The sequence below is a fragment of the Schistocerca serialis genome, chromosome 3 (genome assembly GCF_023864345.2).
Source record: "Schistocerca serialis cubense isolate TAMUIC-IGC-003099 chromosome 3, iqSchSeri2.2, whole genome shotgun sequence".
NCBI lineage: Eukaryota > Metazoa > Arthropoda > Insecta > Orthoptera > Acrididae > Schistocerca > Schistocerca serialis.
The window spans coordinates 486,149,412-486,168,710 of record NC_064640.1 but is presented as its reverse complement, the minus strand read 5'-3'; the positions used below and the strand labels follow the sequence as shown (position 1 = coordinate 486,168,710).

The following is a 19,299-nucleotide window of genomic DNA, read 5'->3' as shown; positions in this document are numbered from 1 at the left end:
GTGGGTTGCAACTGTGTCGTCGAAGCTGGAATGTCGACCGAGTAATATGCATCACATGTATATCTCAGCCTATTTTGAGAAGGTTGGTTGGTTGATTTTGGGGAGGGGAACAAACTGCGAGGTCATCGGCCCCATGGTTTAAGAGAAGGACGGGGAAGGAAGCCGGTCGTGACCTTTCAAAAGAACCATACCGGAATTTGCCTGAAGCGATTAAGGGAAATCTTGGAAAACCTAAGTCAGGATGGCCGGATGCAGGTTTGAACCGTCGTCTTCCAGAATTTGAGTCTAGTGTGCTAACCACTGCGCCACGTCTCTCGGTCTATACTGAGAACAGAATAAAACATTCGGAAGCATTACTTTTCAGCACGTCCTCGAAGATCACACTTCCAGTAACTTTTCTATAGTGAAATTATTTGTCCAAAGATCTGCCGGGTAATCAGTAGCGTGCATAGCTAGACGCAGGTCTGTTTTCTGCTCTCGTGGGTAGCCCTTATAAGCCACTCGAGGGGGCTGCGGGCCTACCCCACACGACTCCCTTTCCCTTGGCGGAACATGTCCTTAGGGCGTCGCCCGTGGCGATAATTTGCTGTGGTATTACATGTTTGGGATAGGTGCTTTAAAGTGGTTCATTGCTTTATATTAGGGAACCTAATATCGCAACTGATATACGATTCTTTCTCTATGTCAGATGTGATTTTTTACAGTACACGGCTATCAATAGAGATAAAGTTCACACAGAGTTATGGTTAGGAGTGAATGTGGACAACTTATGTCTGTTTAACAGAATTCTGCTAAAGGAAGAACATCCATCAGAGTATCATACTACTTCCGCACGCGTTGTCATGAAGCTTATGGCATCATCCTTTAGAAATGAAAGAAATGTGTCAATAGATAATTTCTGCACATCTGGACCTGACCAAGCTACTGATGCATTAGGGAACAAGCCTTGCGGAATAGTGAAACCAACATTAAGCAATGAAGTAAGGACATCCAATCTTCTTAGTTTGTCAAGACACGATAAACAATAATGATGCCGCTCTCAATATGCTTTATAGAAGGGTAGAATTTGAAAATGTTTGATGGCGTCTTCAAGAAAGTGTTGAATTCTGTACTGAAATTAAATATGGAGGAAATATCATGTACGAGATGGCTACAAGATCTCTAGCGCAAGCAACTTCGCGGAGAACAGGAACATGTGTTTAACAACACATTGGACTTCACTGGAATCAGTGTCTGGATTCCTTACAGAGCAGTTACATAGACAGTAATCATCCATAAGTAGTCTTTACTACAACCCGTTCTAGATCTAAGACACGAACACATGGAAAATACACTCCTGGAAATTGAAATAAGAACACCGTGAATTCATTGTCCCAGGAAGGGGAAACTTTATTGACACATTCCTGGGGTCAGATACATCACATGATCACACTGACAGAACCACAGGCACATAGACACAGGCAACAGAGCATGCACAATGTCGGCACTAGTACAGTGTATATCCACCTTTCGCAGCAATGCAGGCTGCTATTCCCCCATGGAGACGATCGTAGAGATGCTGGATGTAGTCCTGTGGAACGGCTTGCCATGCCATTTCCACCTGGCACCTCAGTTGGACCAGCGTTCGTGCTGGACGTGCAGACCGCGTGAGACGACGCTTCATCCAGTCCCAAACATGCTCAATGGGGGACAGATCCGGAGATCTTGCTGGCCAGGGTAGTTGACTTACACCTTCTAGAGCACGTTGGGTGGCACGGGATACATGCGGACGTGCATTGTCCTGTTGGAACAGCAAGTTCCCTTGCCGGTCTAGGAATGGTAGAACGATGGGTTCGATGACGGTTTGGATGTACTGTGCACTATTCAGTGTCCCCTCGATGATCACCAGTGGTGTACGGCCAGTGTAGGAGATCGCTCCCCACACCATGATGCCGGGTGTTGGCCCTGTGTGCCTCGGTCGTATGCAGTTCTGATTGTGGCGCTCACCTGCACGGCGCCAAACACGCATACGACCATCATTGGCACCAAGGCAGAAGCGACTCTCATCGCTGAAGACGACACGTCTCCATTCGTCCCTCCATTCACGCCTGTCGCGACACCACTGGAGGCGGGCTGCACGATGTTGGGGCGTGAGCGGAAGACGGCCTAACAGTGTGCGGGACCGTAGCCCAGCTTCATGGAGACGGTTGCGAATGGTCCTCGCCGATACCCCAGGAGCAACAGTGTCCCTAATTTGCTGGGAAGTGGCGGTGCGGTCCCCTACGGCACTGCGTAGGATCCTACGGTCTTGGCGTGCATCCGTGCGTCGCTGCGGTCCGGTCCCAGGTCGACGGGCACGTGCACCTTCCGCCGACCACTGGCGACAACATCGATGTACTGTGGAGACCTCACGCCCCACGTGTTGAGCAATTCGGCGGTACGTCCACCCGGCCTCCCGCATGCCCACTATACGCCCTCGCTCAAAGTCCGTCAACTGCACATACGGTTCACGTCCACGCTGTCGCGGCATGCTACCAGTGTTAAAGACTGCGATGGAGCTCCGTATGCCACGGCAAACTGGCTGACACTGACGGCGGCGGTGCACAAATGCTGCGCAGCTAGCGCCATTCGACGGCCAACAACGCGGTTCCTGGTGTGTCCGCTGTGTCGTGCGTGTGATCATTGCTTGTACAGCCCTCTCGCAGTGTCCGGAGCAAGTATGGTGGGTCTGACACACCGGTGTCAATGTGTTCTTTTTTCCATTTCCAGGAGTGTATGTATTTAGTTAATCAGCAGCGGGTCAAATGATGAAGACGTAATAAATGGAAGAAACGGGTATGGGGAAAATAAACGAAAGTTATCCCAAAGCAGGGCACCACTTGCGTTCAGACCTCATTAGAAAATACTGTTTTGCTTTGTTGTTGTATTCTCACCCCAAATTAGAAAGCAACTGAAAATGAAAATAATCGGACCTTCAGTTTTAATGCTCTTTCAAATAATATGCCTTTATTCTCCATAGGAAATACGTTAAATCAGAAAAAGGTGATAATTTTAAGGCTGGAGCGACTTTAGATACTTAACGTCCAATTATTCCGGTGTTAAAGAATCTTGCTAGATGTTTTTTGCCATGGACTACTGGTTCATCATCTTTAATAAAGAGAGCAGCTCAGTTGGTTCCGTGACAGATTTCTCAGTTTCTGATTCAACTTCCCACCATTTTCTTATTTTAATTCCTAAATTAATAAAATATTACATAAAACGTAATTTTTTGTTTTTCATGCAGCTTTTTTCAATGAACGACAGTACCTTCTATAATACGAAATTAGTCGCACCTGTGCTTATACTAACCATTTAGTACAGTCTTCTCATTCATGCCTTTGGTCATTCAAAATTTATTTCATACACAACTGGAGCCATATTTTACAAATCCGAAGGGGAAATATTTGATAAAGGTGGGGAAAATTTTACTAAGATACCCACTCTGCGTATCTTTTACATGTAGTGTCTCGAACACAACTCTCCAAATGTTATTTTTTTTGCGGCTTGTTTTTAAAAGAGTCTGTAGTGACATTATTAACTATTGTTTTATCCTAGTTAACACTCTACCCTGAGAGAGATTAACCTTTAACTGTTGTTAGTCGTTGAACGTGGGTAAAAATACGCAGCAGGCACTACAGCTTTCCCCGCTACACTTGTACGTTAAAGCAGGTAAGCTGAAGCCCACGTTGCGTGGCGGACGTGTTTTGCTCGTTACTCCTAAGTCAGTGTCAATGTTGACTTGGGCCCACTGGATCCACAACTATAGACACGGGATTTATTTATTTATGGTACTTCTTTAGTTTAACCGTTGTCTTTACGTAATTTTAAAATAAAATCCAAACAGAGTTCTTGGAATAGATGTTATATTTCACAGCAATGGTTGAACGTTGAATTACCCAGAACGAGAACGATACTGTTAGAAATACATCATCTGCAAGGAACAGAAATTGAGGAAATGTGTTTTCTGAAAATGATGAAGAGGTTTTGGTACTGAGTGATAGTGACTCAAGCTCCGAATTTTCTGACAGTGAAGCGATTCAACAAGGTAAAGTTCAAGTGAATGAAGAGAATAAATCCACGGGATACTTTTACGGGAATAATAGGTTCAAATTTGCTAGGGAACTGTCTGCAAGAAATGCCTGTGCAAACAGCCGTAGTATTAGATTGCTTTCTATCACTTCTCGCTCAAGACGTATTTAACCATTCGATCAAAAGGAATCAATCGACATAATACTTGATGCACGTATCTAAAACAAACTACAATTTGTAAAAACAAAAAACTAGTGGAATTCAGATTGTGGTACAAGTCAGCGGATTGCAGAGGACTGAATTAATGACTCTCTAGGAGCTGGATGATTTTTTTGGGTTTATTTCTCTATTCTGTCATATTAAGGTCAAATCATGAAACAGGAATATCGCTGTCTGCAGCAGATGGAACTGGACGAGAAATTTTTCGACCATGCAATTTTTCACTCCGTTTTCATTCGCTTCGGTTACGCCTTTATTTCCATAATCCAGATGATAGAAAATAACGGAAAAATCTGACCCAAGCTGCATAACGACAGAATATAGATGTGTGCAGTAACAATTCTCAAGCAAATTACTGAATCTATGCTAATGCAACTATTGATGAGATTTTCGTTGCTTTTAGTGGACGATACCTCTTAAAAATGTACATTCTTAGCTTACCCAAAATATGTTTTGAAAATGACACGTCTAGCAGATTAAAAAACGCACTATGTACTAAATACGTATTCGTGCAGTGGAACAAATACTGACAGCCTCACTCTGACTGAGGAAGAGAGAAAATACCCATTTCCAGTGCACAAATATATAGAATTACATCAGTCAGGTTTTAAAGTTTTAAACTCCAATCAATATACACAGCTGGTACACGTCAACGGAATTTGTCACTTTTGTGAAATCCAAAGTTTTAACTCTTGTCGATGGAACGAAGGAAAACGATAAGGGCCGGCCTCGGTGGTCTCGCGGTTCTAGGCGCGCAGTCCGGAACCGTGGGACTGCTACGGTCGCAGGTTCGAATCCTGCCTCGGGCATGGATGTGTGTGATGTCCTTAGATTAGTTAGGGTTAAGTAGTTCTAAGTTCTAGGGGACTGATAACCACAGCAGTTGAGTCCCATAGTGCTCAGAGCCATTTGAAGCCATTTGAAAACGATAAGGAAATTCCGAAAGAGTTCTTGCCCCACAGGGATAGACCAACAGGATCATTATTTTGTGGGAGTATGTTTCGTCTATGCAACTAATTGAAGACAGTTTGTTTATTGCCATATGCGTTGCGGTTCTTTTATTTGCGAAGCATCTTCAATGGCTTGTAATACATGTCTCTTTTTATACATACAAATATCAAAAAAATTTTGCATACTCCGGTTCCCAGAACTCCTGAAGGTAGACGTTGACTGCGGATATTGTATCACATACACAGTCCCTTTGACTTTTCAGAGATGTCACTAAACCTGCCCAAAGATTTAAACAACCCTCCATGAGCAGCAGCTATTAGACGGAGGGGGTACAACAGCCGATCAGTTCCAGTCATTCTACCAGGAACGAGGTACACAGCTAGTGTTGTCTGTAGTTCAACCATGCCTAGACGGTGAACACCGCGGTTCCATCGTGTCCGCATTGTTACTTTGTACCAGGAAGGGCTCTCAACGAGTGAAGTATCTAGGCGTCTCGGAGTCAACCAAAGCGATGTTGTTCAGACATGGAAAAGATACAGAGAAACAAGAAATGTCGATGACATGCCTCCCTCTGGCCACCCAAGGGCTACTATTGCAATGGATGACCTCTACCTACGGATTACGGCTCGGAAGGACCCTGACAGCAATGCCACAATGTGAATAATGCTTTGCGTGCAGCCACAGGACGTCGTGTTAAGACTCAAACTGCGCGCAATAGACTGCATGATGCGCAACTTCAGTTCCAATGTCCATGGGGAGGTCCATCTTTGCAACCACGACACCATGCAGCGCGGTACACATGAGCAGCAACAGGCAGAATGGACCGCTCAGGATTGGCATCGCGTTCTCTTCACCGATGAGTATCGCATATGCCTTCAACCAGCCATTAGCGGAGACGTTTTTGGAGGCAACCCGCCAAAGGCTGAATGCCTTAGACACAATGTCCAGCGAGTACAGCTTCTTTGGTGAAGAAACTTCGGAAAGCTGTGTTTAGTAACTCTACTTTAGCAGGACTATCTTCAATAGTATTTTCATTGCTATAGCACAGAGAAGGCATTGACCGTGTCTTGCTGCTAGCGTATTTTACATACGACGTGGATCTCTTCCGATTGTTTGCCAGGTTTCGAGACAAAGTTTCGTCGTAGAAACTACACTGAAGAGCCAAAGAAACTAAGCACCTCCCTAATACTGTGTACGGCCCACGCGAGAACGCAGAAGAACCGCAACACGACGTGACATGGACTGGATTAATGTCTGAAGTAGTGCAGGAGGAAATTGACACCATGGATCCTGCAGGGCTCTCCATGAATCCGTAAGAGTACGCCGGGTTGGAGACCTCTTGTGAACTTCACGTTGCAAGAAATCCCAGATATGCTCAATAATGTTCATGTCTGGGGAGTTTGGTGGCCAGCGGAAATGTTTAAACACAGAAGAGTGTTCCTGGAGCCACTCTGTAGCAATTCTGGACGTATGTGGTGTCTCATCTACATCTACATCTACATCTATACTCCGCGAGCCACCTTACGATGTGTGGCGGAGGGTACTTATTGTACCACTATCTGATCCCCCCTTCCCTGTTCCATTCACGAATTGTGCGTGGAAAGAACGACTGCTTGTAAGTCTCCGTATTTGCTCTAATTTCTCGGATCTTTTCGTTGTGATCATTACGCGAGATATATGTGGGCGGTAGTAATATGTTGCCCATCTCTTCCCGGAATGTGCTCTCTCGTAATTTCGATAATAAACCTCTCCGTATTGCGTAACGCCTTTCTTGAAGTGTCCGCCACTGGAGCTTGTTCAGCATCTCCGTAACGCTCTCGCGCTGACTAAATGTCCCCATGACGAATCGCGCTGCTTTTCGCTGGATCATGTCTATCTCTTCTATTAATCCAACCTGGTAAGGGTCCCATACTGATGAGCAATACTCAAGAATCGGACGAACAAGCGTTTTGTAAGCTACTTCTTTCGTCGATGAGTCACATTTTCTTAGAATTCTTCCTATGAATCTCAACCTGGCGCCTGCTTTTCCCACTATTTGTTTTATGTGATCATTCCACTTCAGATCGCTCCGGATAGTAACTCCTAAGTATTTTACGGTCGTTACCGCTTCCAATGATTTACCACCTATGGCATAATCGTACTGGAATGGATTTCTGCCCCTATGTATGCGCATTATATTACATTTATCTACGTTTAGGGAAAGCTGCCAGCTTTCGCACCATGCATTAATCCTCTGCAGGTCCTCCTGGAGTACGTACGAGTCTTCTGATGTTGCTACTTTCTTGTAGACAACCGTGTCATCTGCAAATAGCCTCACGGAGCTACCGATGTTGTCAACTAAGTCATTTATGTATATTGTAAACAATAAATGTCCTATCACGCTTCCCTGCGGTACTCCCGAAATTACCTCTACATCTGCAGATTTTGAACCGTTAAGAATGACATGTTGTGTTCTTTTTTCTAGGAAATCCTGAATCCAATCACAAACCTGGTCCGATATTCCGTAAGCTCGTATTTTTTTCACTAAACGTAAGTGCGGAACCGTATCAAATGCCTTCCTGAAGTCCAGGAATACGGCATCAATCTGCTCGCCAGTGTCTACGGCACTGTGAATATCTTGGGCAAATAGGGCGAGCTGAGTTTCACATGATCTCTGTTTGCGGAATCCATGTTGGTTATGATGAAGGAGATTTGTATTATCTAAGAACGTCATAATACGAGAACACAAAACATGTTCCATTATTCTACAACAGATTGACGTAAGCGAAATAGGCCTATAATTATTCGCATCTGATTTATGACCCTTCTTGAAAATGGGAACGACCTGCGCTTTCTTCCAGTCGCTAGGTACTTTACGTTCTTCCAGCGATCTACGATAAATTGCTGATAGAAAGGGGGCAAGTTCTTTAGCATAATCACTGTAGAATCTTAAGGGTATCTCGTCTGGTCCGGATGCTTTTCAGCTACTAAGTGATAGCAGTTGTCGTGTTGGTATTGCCCAAGTCAGTCGGAATATACAATCCACTTGAAGTGATGCAGGTCGGCAGACACCTGTCAGAGTCGTATCTGGACGTATCAGAGGTTCCATGTCACTCCAACTGCACACTCCCCACACCATTACAGAGCCTACACCAGCTTGAACAGTTCCCTGCTAACATGCAGGGCCCACGGATTCACGGGGTTGTCTGCATACCTGTACACATCCCTCCGCTCGATATAATTTGAAACGAGACTAATTCGACCAGGCAATATGTTTCCAGTCATCAATAGTCCAAAATCGGTGTTGAGGGGCCCAGGCGAGGCGTACGGCTTTGTGTCGTGCAGTCATCAAGAGTACACGAGTGGGCCTTCGGCTGCTAAGGCCCATATCGTTGATGTTTCGTTGAATAGTTCGCACGCTGACACTTTTGGCGTTCCAGCATTGAAATCTACAGCAATTTGCGGAAGGGTTGCTCTTCTGTCACGTTGAACGATTCTCTTCAGTCGTCGTTGGTACCGTTCTTGCAGGATCATTTTCCGGCCGCAGCGATGTCGGAGATTTGATGTTTTACCGCTTTCATGATATTCATGGTACACTCGTGAAATTGTAGTACGGGAAAAATCCCCACTTCATCGCTACCTTGGAGTTGCTGTGCCCCATCGCTCGGGTGCCGTCTGTAACACCACGCTCAGACTCACTGAAATCTTGATAACCCGCAATTGTGGCAGCAGTAACTGATCTAACACCTGCGCCAGACGCTTGTCTTATTTAGGCGTGCCTGTTTACATGTACCTGTATTTAAATACGCATTCCTGTACCAGTTTCTTCAGTGTATTGTACGTGTCTCGCCTTGAAGTCCGTTCTAAATTTCGTGCTTCTGTAAACGATCGACAAGCTTGGGGAGTTTTCTTACGATTTAATTTGGCATGCTTTTTTTGTTGTTTCTGCAACAGAGTTCCGACCAGTTTTATGCAACAATTGGGATCAGCTCCGTCGTTCGTTAATTTATTTGTTATAAATCTCTTATTTGTTGTCGATACTATTTCTTTGAATTCAAACCACATCTGATCTATACTTGCAATGTTAATTTGGATGTAATGGAGAGTGTCTCTGAGGAAAGCGACAAGAGAATTTTTATCTGCTTTTTCGAATGGGTAAATTTTTCGTTTATTTTCGCACGATTAGTGAGTTACGATATACAGTCTCGCTGCGACAGCCCTCTGTTCATTAATCCCTGTATTCATTTTATAATCGTTATTAGTTCAGGATTATTTGTTGTTAAGAGGTTAAGTGTGTTTCCACAAATGTTTATATTTGTGTGGGCTCATAAACGAAATGCCCAAAACAATTTTCAGAGAATCTGTTTAGCAGAATTTCGAATGATGTTCTTTGCGTACTTCAGATATTAAACATGTATTTTCGCCAATATTTCGAGGGTAAACTGAAGTCACCACCAACTATAACTGTATCAGTTACGTATGTGTCTGAAGTTAGACTCATATTTTCTCTCAACCATTCAGCAATTGCACCATATGAGTAGCGAGGTCGGTAAAAAGATCAAGTTATTATTTTATTCTGTTGGCCAAGAATGACCTGTACCCATACTAACTAACAGGAACTATCTGCTTCTGTTTCGCTACAAGTTATACCACTTCTAACAGGAACAAAAACTATGCCGCCAACTCTGCTTAGCCTATCCCTTCTGAACCCGTAACGTCTTTCGAAATAATTTCGCCTGAACTTATATCCGACTTTAGCGAGCTTTCAGTGTCGACAGCAATTTCAGTATCAGTGCTTTCTGTTAGCACTTGGTGCTCTGATACTTTCCTAACACAGCTACGACAATTTACAACTTTGATATCGGTGGTTCCTAGATCTACATTCTTCCTCTCTTCGACCTGTACCCTTTGAGAATGAAGTTATTTTTGTGTTTCCCCGAGACCCTCTACTATAAAGAGCCACCCTAGACCACGCCACACCTTAACTGCTACTCGTGTAGCCGCCTTCTGCGTGTAATGAATTCCTATTTAGCGGAACCCGAAACCCCGTCACCCTACGGCGCAAGTCGAGGAATCTGCAGCCCACACGGTTGCAGAACCGCCTGAGACTCAGAATCAGACCCTCCACTCGGCTCTGTACCAGAGGTCCGCAATCGGTCTTGTCGACTAAGCTGCAAATAGTGAAATCTGGTTTCATCTCGTAAGCCAGACTCGCAGCCTTTACCACTCCTCATAGCCGCTCGGAACCACAGTGAATCTCTTCCGATCGAAAGCGACCGACATCAATGATACAGACGTGAGACACCACCTGCAACTGGCTGCATCCTGTTTTCTCTATGGCATTTGGAAGGAGACGTTCCACGTCTGGAATGACCACATCCATTATAGACACGGAATGCACATTGGCTTACTTCTCCTCCGTGGCAACGGTATCCCTAAGGGACTCCATAACGCGCTTAACAATGGAGCTCTCAACTCCCAATCATTCTACCCTCTGTGATTGCCTGGATGTTGCAGGCTGAGAGATTTCCTCTGAAACAGAACAAGCGACTGCATCTGGCTGGGCGACAGAGCCAGCTACAGACAGTATCTGAATCCTTTTTTCCAGACTAATCGGGGAGGCGTTCGGCACCCTGGGAAATCTTTCGCCACCAGCAGCGCCCCTAGGTGATCTACCACTCGACCACGGGTGAGAGGTCAACCTCAGTGCGAGCAGTAACTGGGCTGGCCATAGGTGCATACCGACAGGTGGACTCGTAAGTCGTGCTGGATATCCTTTGGACCCCCACGGCCGGCCCACAACAGCGATGCCCATCCATTGCAGCCTCAAGCTGTGTAACTAAAACCATCACAGCTTAGAGTTGAGAGCGAAGTGTCACCAACTCGGCTTGCATCCGCACACAGCAGTCACAGTCGCTACCCATACTAAGGACCGTGGAAAAGTACAATACACAGACGAAAAAGGGCTATCGACAAGCGCTACAGAACTCTACTGTAGACAGTGATGCAAACGCCAGAACTATGTCTAATAAATTAGATTAACACGCAGAGATTTAAAAACTAAACTACCAAAGCACTCAGGTGAGACTAAATATTTCGTTCCTCTTTAGGAACTATTAAATATTAAATTAACGCTCAGAATGTCAAGAAACTAAACTACTAAGGCACTAAAATGAAATTACGCAATTATATAATTCGCTCTTGGTTAGGAACTCGCAAAATGTCACAAAATCAGTTACTTCCACCTTGGCACGCACCGTCAAAGCAAGCGTTCGAGATTCGATTCCATGAGGACACACAGGCTCATCTTAACAATATCTGTACATCCACAGTAAAGTGTGGTAGGACAATTTTGCTGATAATATGGTGTCTATAGAGAAGTATTATCTAACAAAAATTGGGTCTCTGATAACCTCATCTTTGACTAGATGATAAAACTTAAATTTCTTTCCTTATTTTTGTAAAGAAATAGCTACACTTACTTGGATGTGGATCAGATATCAATACTGTGTAAATACGGACGTTATTTCTTAATTTAGAAACATATACAAAGTTGTGTCTTACGAAAAACGTAAATGCAAATATTTAGGTTTAACAGTATGTGAACATATGATGTGGAGTGGTCTCACGGTATTACTTGTCGATGTCACCTATAGGTAGCTTCGACTCATTGTGGCTTACACAGCCGCAGTGCATCTGCAATTCAGACTACTTCAGACTACTGACTAAAGTCTTGCACGGCCTATACTGAAATGCAGCTGAAATGTGTATATTGGATTATAGGGTAGATTATAAGGACAAGCACTCGTTAAAAGATTCCATTTTCCTTTTTTTTTTTTTTTTTTGTCATCAGTCTACTGACTGGTTTGATGCGGCCCTCCACGAATTCCTTTCCTGTGCTAACCTCTTCATCTCAGAGTAGCACTTGCAACCTACGTCCCCAATTATTTGCTTGACGTATTCCAATCTCTGCCTTCCTCTACAGTTTTTGCCCTCTACAGCTCCCTCTAGTACCACGGAAGTCATTCCCTCATGTCTTAGCAGATGTCCTATCGTCCTGTCCCATCTCCTTATCAGCGTTTTCCACATATTCCTTTCCTCTCCGATTCTGCGTAGGACTTCCCCATTCCTTACCTTATCAGTCCACCTAATTTTCAACATTCGTCTATAGCACCACATCCCAAATGCTTCGATTCTCTTCTGTTCCGGTTTTCCCACAGTCCATGTTTCACTACCATACAATGCCGTACTCCAGACGTACATCCTCAGAAATTTCTTCCTCAAATTAAGGCTGGTGTTTGATATTAGTAGATTTCTCTTGGCCATAAATGCCTTTTTTGCCATAGCGATTCTGCTTTTGATGTCCTCCTTGCTCCGTCCGTCATTGGTTATCTTACTGCCTAGGTAGCAGAATTCCTTAACTTCATTGGCTTCGTGACCATCAATCCTGATGTTAAGTTTCTCGCTGTTCTCATTTCTACTACTTCTCTTTACCTTCGTCTTTCTCCGATTTACTCTCAAACCATACTGTGTACTCATTAGACTGTTCATTCCGTTCAGTGGATCATTTAATTCTTCTTCATTTTCACTCAGGATAGCAATGTCATCAGCGAATCGTATCATTGATATCCTTTCACCTTTTATTTTAATTCCACTCCTGAACCTTTCTTTTATTTCCATCATTGCTTCCTTGATGTACAGATTGAAGAGTAGGGGCGAAAGGCTACAGCCATGTCTTACACCCTTCTTAATACGATCACTTCGTTCTTGATCGTCCACTCTTATTATTCCCTCTTGGTTGTTGTACATATTGTATACGACCCGTCTCTCCCTGTAGTTTACCCCTATATTTTTCAGAATCTCGAACAGCTTGCACCATTTTATATTGCCGAACGCTTTTTCCAGGTCGACAAATCCTATGAAAGTGTCTTGATTTTTCTTTAGCCTTACTTCCATTATTAGCCGTAACGTCAGAATTGCCTCTCTCGTCCCTTTACTTTTCCTAAAGCCAAACTGATCGTCACCTAGCGCATTCTCAATTTTCTTTTCCATTCTTCTGTATATTATTCTTGTAAGCAGCTTCGATGCATGAGCTGTTAAGCTGATTGTGCGATAATTCTCGCACTTGTCAGCTCTTGCCGTCTTCGGAATTGTGTGGATGACGCTTTTCCGAAAGTCAGATGGTATATCGCCAGACTCATATATTCTACAAACCAACGTGAATAGTCGTTTTGTTGCCACTTCCCCAATGATTTTAGAAATTCTGATGGAATGTTATCTATCCCTTCTGCCTTATTTGACAGTAAGTCCTCCAAAGCTCTTTTAAATTCTGATTCTAATAGTGGATCCCCTATCTCTTCTAAATCGACACCTGTTTCTTCTTCTATGACATCAGACAAATCTTCACCCTCATAGAGGCTTTTAATGTATTCTTTCCGCCTATCTGCTCTCTCCTCTGCCTTTAACAGTGGAATTCCCGTTGCACTCTTAATGTTACCACCGTTGCTTTTAATGTCACCAAAGGTTGTTTTGACTTTCCTGTATGCTGAGTCTGTCCTTCCGACAATCATATCTTTTTCGATGTCTTCACATTTTTCCTGCAACCATTTCGTCTTAGCTTCCCTGCACTTCCTATTTATTTCATTCCTCAGCAACTTGTATTTCTGTATTCCTGATTTTCCCGGTACATGTTTGTACTTCCTCCTTTCATCAATCAACTGAAGTATTTCTTCTGTTACCCGTGGTTTCTTCGCAGCTACCTTCTTTGTACCTAGGTTTTCCTTCCCAACTTCTGTGATGGCCCTTTTTAGAGATGTCCATTCCTCTTCAACTGTACTGCCTACTGCGCTATTCCTTATTGCTGTATCTACTGTATAACGTTAGAGAACTTCAAACGGTCCGCTGCTCGTGGTCGTGCGGTGGCTTTCTCGATTCCCGCGCCCGGGTTCCCGGGTTCGATTCCCGAGGGGGGGGGGGGGGGGTCAGGGATTTTCTCTGCATCGTGATGACTGGGTTTTGTGTGATGTCCTTAGGTTAGTTAGGTTTAAGTAGTTCTAAGTTCTAAGGGACTGATGACCATAGATGTTAAGTCACATAGTGCTCAGAGCCATTTGAACCATTTGATTTGAACTTCAAACGTATCTCGTCATTCCTTAGTACTTCAGTATCCCACTTCTTTGCGTGTTGATTTTTCCTGACTAATGTCTTGAACTTCAGCCTACTCTTCATCACTACTATATTGTGATCTGAGTCTATATCTGCTCCTGGGTACGCCTTACAATCCAGTATCTGATTTCGGAATCTCTGTCTGACCATGATGTAATCTAATTGAAATCTTCCCGTATCTCCCGGCCTTTTCCAAGTATACCTCCTCCTCTTGTGATTCTTGAACAGGGTATTCGCTATTACTAGCTGAAACTTGTTACAGAACTCAATTAGTCTTTCTCCTCTTTCATTGATTGTCCCAAGCCCAAATTCTCCTCTAACCTTCTCTTCTACTCCTTCCCCTAGAACTGCATTCCTGTCGCCCATGACTATTAGATTTTCGTCCTCATACACTTTCTCTATCTGTTCATCTTCAGCTTGCGACTACGGCATGTATACCTGAACTATCGTTGTCGGTGTTGGTCTGCTGTCGATTCTGATTAGAACAACCCGGTCACTGAACTGTTCACAGTAGCACACCCTCTGCCCTGCCTTCCTATTCATAACGAATCCTACACCTGTTATACCATTTTCTGCTGCTGTTGATATTACCCGATACTCATCTGACGAGAAATCCTGGTCTTCCTTCCACTTCACTTCACTGACCCCTCCTATATCTAGATTGAGCCTTTGCGTTTCCCTTTTCAGATTTTCTAGTTTCCCTACAACGTTTAAGCTTCTGACATTCCACGCCCCGACTCGTAGAACGTTATCCTTTTGTTGATTATTCAATCATTTTCTCATGGTAACCTCCCCTTTGGCAGTCCCCTCCCGGAGATCCGAATGGGGGACTATTCCGGAATCTTTTGCCAATGGAGAGATGATCATGACACTTCTTCAATTACAGGCCACATGTCCTGTGGATACACGTTACGTGTCTTTAATGCAGTGGTTTCCATTGCCTCCTGCATCCTCATGTCGTTGATCATTGCTGATTCTTCCGCTTTTAGGGGCAATTTCCCACCCCTAGGACAAGAGAGTGCCCTGAACCTCTATCCGCTCCTCCGCCCTCTTTGACAAGGCCGTTGGCAGAATGAGGCTGACTTCTTATGCCGGAAGTCTTCGGCCGCCAATGCTGGTTATGTATCAAAGTTTAGGCAGTGGCAGGGATCGAATCCGGGACCGAAGACGTTTTCATTATGAATTAAAGACGCTATCCCCTTTTTTTTTCATTTTGTTCAAATTAGTTCGTTGCGGTTGGTCTGGGCGGACGTCACACGACATACTTTCAAATTGATCGTCGATTCCCTGACTCAGTTTTTTTTATTACAGAGAGCACGCAGCCCTCTGACCGAACACGCTGAGCTACCGTGCCGGCTGTCCTAGACCACGGGTACACAGCGAAATACTCCATATACCTTACGACTCCATATAGCTCACGAAAACCTGGTCAGAGACGTTCGAGGTCATGTCATTACCACGAAATCTATGAATATGCATCAGGCATCTACATATAAGTCCTGTAGTGAGTTTGTAGGTAAAGTTAGACTGACAACAGCTCTCGTTGTGATATGAAAAGAATCGTTCTTCTCTCACCTGATATCGAAAAAGGAGCGCAGAAAATATTTAATACATTGTTCTCTTTGCCACAAAATAATCACAATATAAGTAATTTTCCATTTTAACTCGAAAAATAGATGTATTTTAGAGGTAAATAACTGTCTGTTTACAAATCAGAACAATAGAATAATTTGCTAGTTTTGATCATTGCGTGCTGTTCTAGGCGCTACAGTCTGGAACCGAGCGACCGCTACGGTCGCAGGTCCGAATCCTGCCTCTGGCATGGATGTGTGTGATGTCCTTAGGTTAGTTAGGTTTAATTAGTTCTAAGTTCTAGGCGACTGATGACCTCAGAAGTTAAGTCGAATAGTGCTCAGAGCCATTTGATCCATTTTTGATCTTTGCATCGGCGTCTAATTTTTCCTTGATGATTTAACTTACCTCAAATTACATTTTTCCTCAACGGTGCATTCTAAGAATAAGACCAGACGCTACAGTCCAAAATTTGGAAGAGTCTAAAAACGAAATACTTTCATTCATGAACTTTGTAATACAACGAGAGATACATTTTAAGGTTTATACTACTCGCTGTGGGCGACTTAAGTATTTGTGACTACAGAAAGTGCACACGGACAGAGCATGAATGTGGAAAAGGCGATAACGACTTCTATCAGTTATTAAGACAATCTGTAAAAAGGAAAAAGTGTTGGTGTTTGATAACTTCTAAATAAGATAATTACTCCCGGTTTCAAAATTAAGAACTGTTTTTAATTTTAAAATGAATTATATACCTTTATTTAAATAATATATGTACGAAAACGTTTATCCCTTCACTAACAAGATAATGTTCGTATCGTATCTGATTGACAGAAACTCATGATAAGACTAGAAAATAATCCTGTAGTAGGCTAGCAGGCATCACCCAGCTGAGAACTGAAAAGATTTGGTGACCCACAAGGTTTTCCTTTAGTATATTAACATCCTCTCAATAGCATCTTTACCAGGTGTAAAGTTTACTTTTTTATCAGGTATACACAAATTGCAATATATACCAAATCAAGTATGGATCTCAAAGATATGTGAGTGATATTTCTTGGGCGTTAATAAATGGTTACTAGCCATTCATTTGTGCCTGAAGTGTGAAAAAGGGGATGTTATGTGCAGTTCAGGATTTGAAAAATTATCTTCCTGTATTTGTACACAAGGATGAAATACAGAAAAAGTTGACACTGTAAAATTCTTGGGATTAAAAAGCATAATAAAAATACAATTGGGAGGTGCTTACCATAGAACTGCTGAAAGGCCCAAACAAAGCTTTACTTTCATTGCAGATGTTTTCAGACGTAGGTTATTCAAGAATAAATGCTAGCATATTTTGATTACTTCCAATCAATACTTCGTACGCCATCAATAATTTTTTGGATAACTTATCAATCCAAGCTAACGTTTCCCGACTCTAACGGAAACTTGCCAGCATCCATAGAACGTTGAGTTGCTTGTAAAGGTTGGTTTAAAAGGAGCCTAAAGTCATAATTTTTTGCCCCATCCATCTACTGCGTCGGCGAATATTTTGTTCGAACCAATGGTTGCGTACATTATTTATTAATACAAACTCACGCGACAAATGAAAATTCGTCTTGTAAACAAATCCTTTTGTTTGATGGTGTGATGCTACAATATCGTATGCACCTTAGTGTAACTTATTTTTTGACGAATTTGTCATTAGATACTGAATGTAAACGTGTTTAAGATTCTTTTGATTATTCCACATCCATTAGGAACATTTCACTCTTCGTTTGTGGAAGGATCATTCACAACTCTCCTTATTTGCAAATATGTATTACGTGTTCTTGATTTATTACACATCTGTTTTCTTGATGATCTCCTTGCCAATTATCTATAGATCAAAAAGTATATCTGCTCTATTCTAAACTAACAATTCTTAAACATTTTCATTACTGTACAAACCTTCCAAGTATTTTCTTAAAGCGCTGTCCAGTGCGTCAGTAACAGTAAGACTGTATTTTCAACATACACGAACAGACGTAAACACTGGAATACTGTGCTGAATGAGAACACACATAACTTCAGTTCGATTTACAGAAGCGAGATGAAGTATAAAATGCAATGCAAGAAATACTGCGGAAAGGCAAAAACTGCCAAGTGTATATGTGAAACGATGTCTTTGGATAGCAAGCGCTGCTAACTAGGGGGGATGTAGCAGTGTTTTGGAGAAAACATAAATAAGAGGCGGAGTTATTATGGGTGGAGGTTACACTCAACAACCGAGCTAGGTTAATAATTGGCTTCTTTTACCGACCTCCCGACTCAGCAGCATTAGTGGCAGAACAAGTGAGAGAAAATTTGGAATACATTTCACATAAATTTTCTCAGCATGTTATAGTCTTAGGTGGAGATTTCAATTTACCAGATATAGACTGGGACACTCAGATGTTTAGGACGGGTGATAGGGACAGAGCATCGAGTGACATTATACTGAGTGCACTATCCGAAAATTACCTCGGGCAATTAAACAGAGAACCGACTCGTGGAGATAACATCTTGGACCTACTGATAACAAACAGACCCGAACTTTTCGACTCTGTATGTACAGCACAGGGAATCAGTGATCATAAGGCCGTTGCAGCATCCCTGAATATGGAGGTTAGTAGGAATATAAAAAAAGGGAGAAAGGTTTATCTGTTTAGCAAGAGTAATAGAAGGCAGATTTCAGACTACCTTGCAGATCAAAACGATAATTTCTGTTCCGACATTGACAATGTTGAGTGTTTATGGAAAAAGTTCAAGGCAATCGTAAAATGCGTTTTAGACAGGTACGTGCCTAGTAAAACTGTGAGGGATGGAAGAAACCCACCGTGGTACAACAACAAAGTTAGGAAACTACTGCGAAAGCAAAGAGAGCTTCACTCCAAGTTTAAACGCAGCCAAAACCTCTCAGACAAACAGAAGCTAAACGATGTCAAAGTTAGCGTAAGGAGGGCTATGCGTGAAGCGTTCAGTGAATTCGAAAGTAAAATTCTATGTACCGACTTGACAGAAAATCCTAGGAAGTTCTGGTCTTACGTTAAATCAGTAAGTGGCTCGAAACAGCATATCCAGACACTCCGGGATGATGATGGCATTGAAACAGAGGATGACACGCGTAAAGCTGAAATACTAAACACCTTTTTCCAAAGCTGTTACACAGAGGAAGACCGCACTGCAGTTCCTTCTCTAAATCCTCGCACAAACGAAAAAATGGCTGACATCGAAATAAGTGTCCAAGGAATAGAAAAGCAACTGGAATCACTCAACAGAGGAAAGTCCACTGGACCTGACGGGATACCAATTCGATTCTACACAGAGTACGCGAAAGAACTTGCCTCATTCTAACAGCCG

The 19,299-nt window shown here is 43.0% G+C and overlaps 1 protein-coding gene across 1 annotated transcript in view; it reads right to left on the bottom strand.

Moving 5' to 3' along the window:
- LOC126470942 (tachykinin-like peptides receptor 99D) overlaps positions 1-19,299 on the bottom strand; it is a 306,661-nt gene that overhangs the window by 277,122 nt on the left and 10,240 nt on the right. The window lies entirely within an intron of this gene.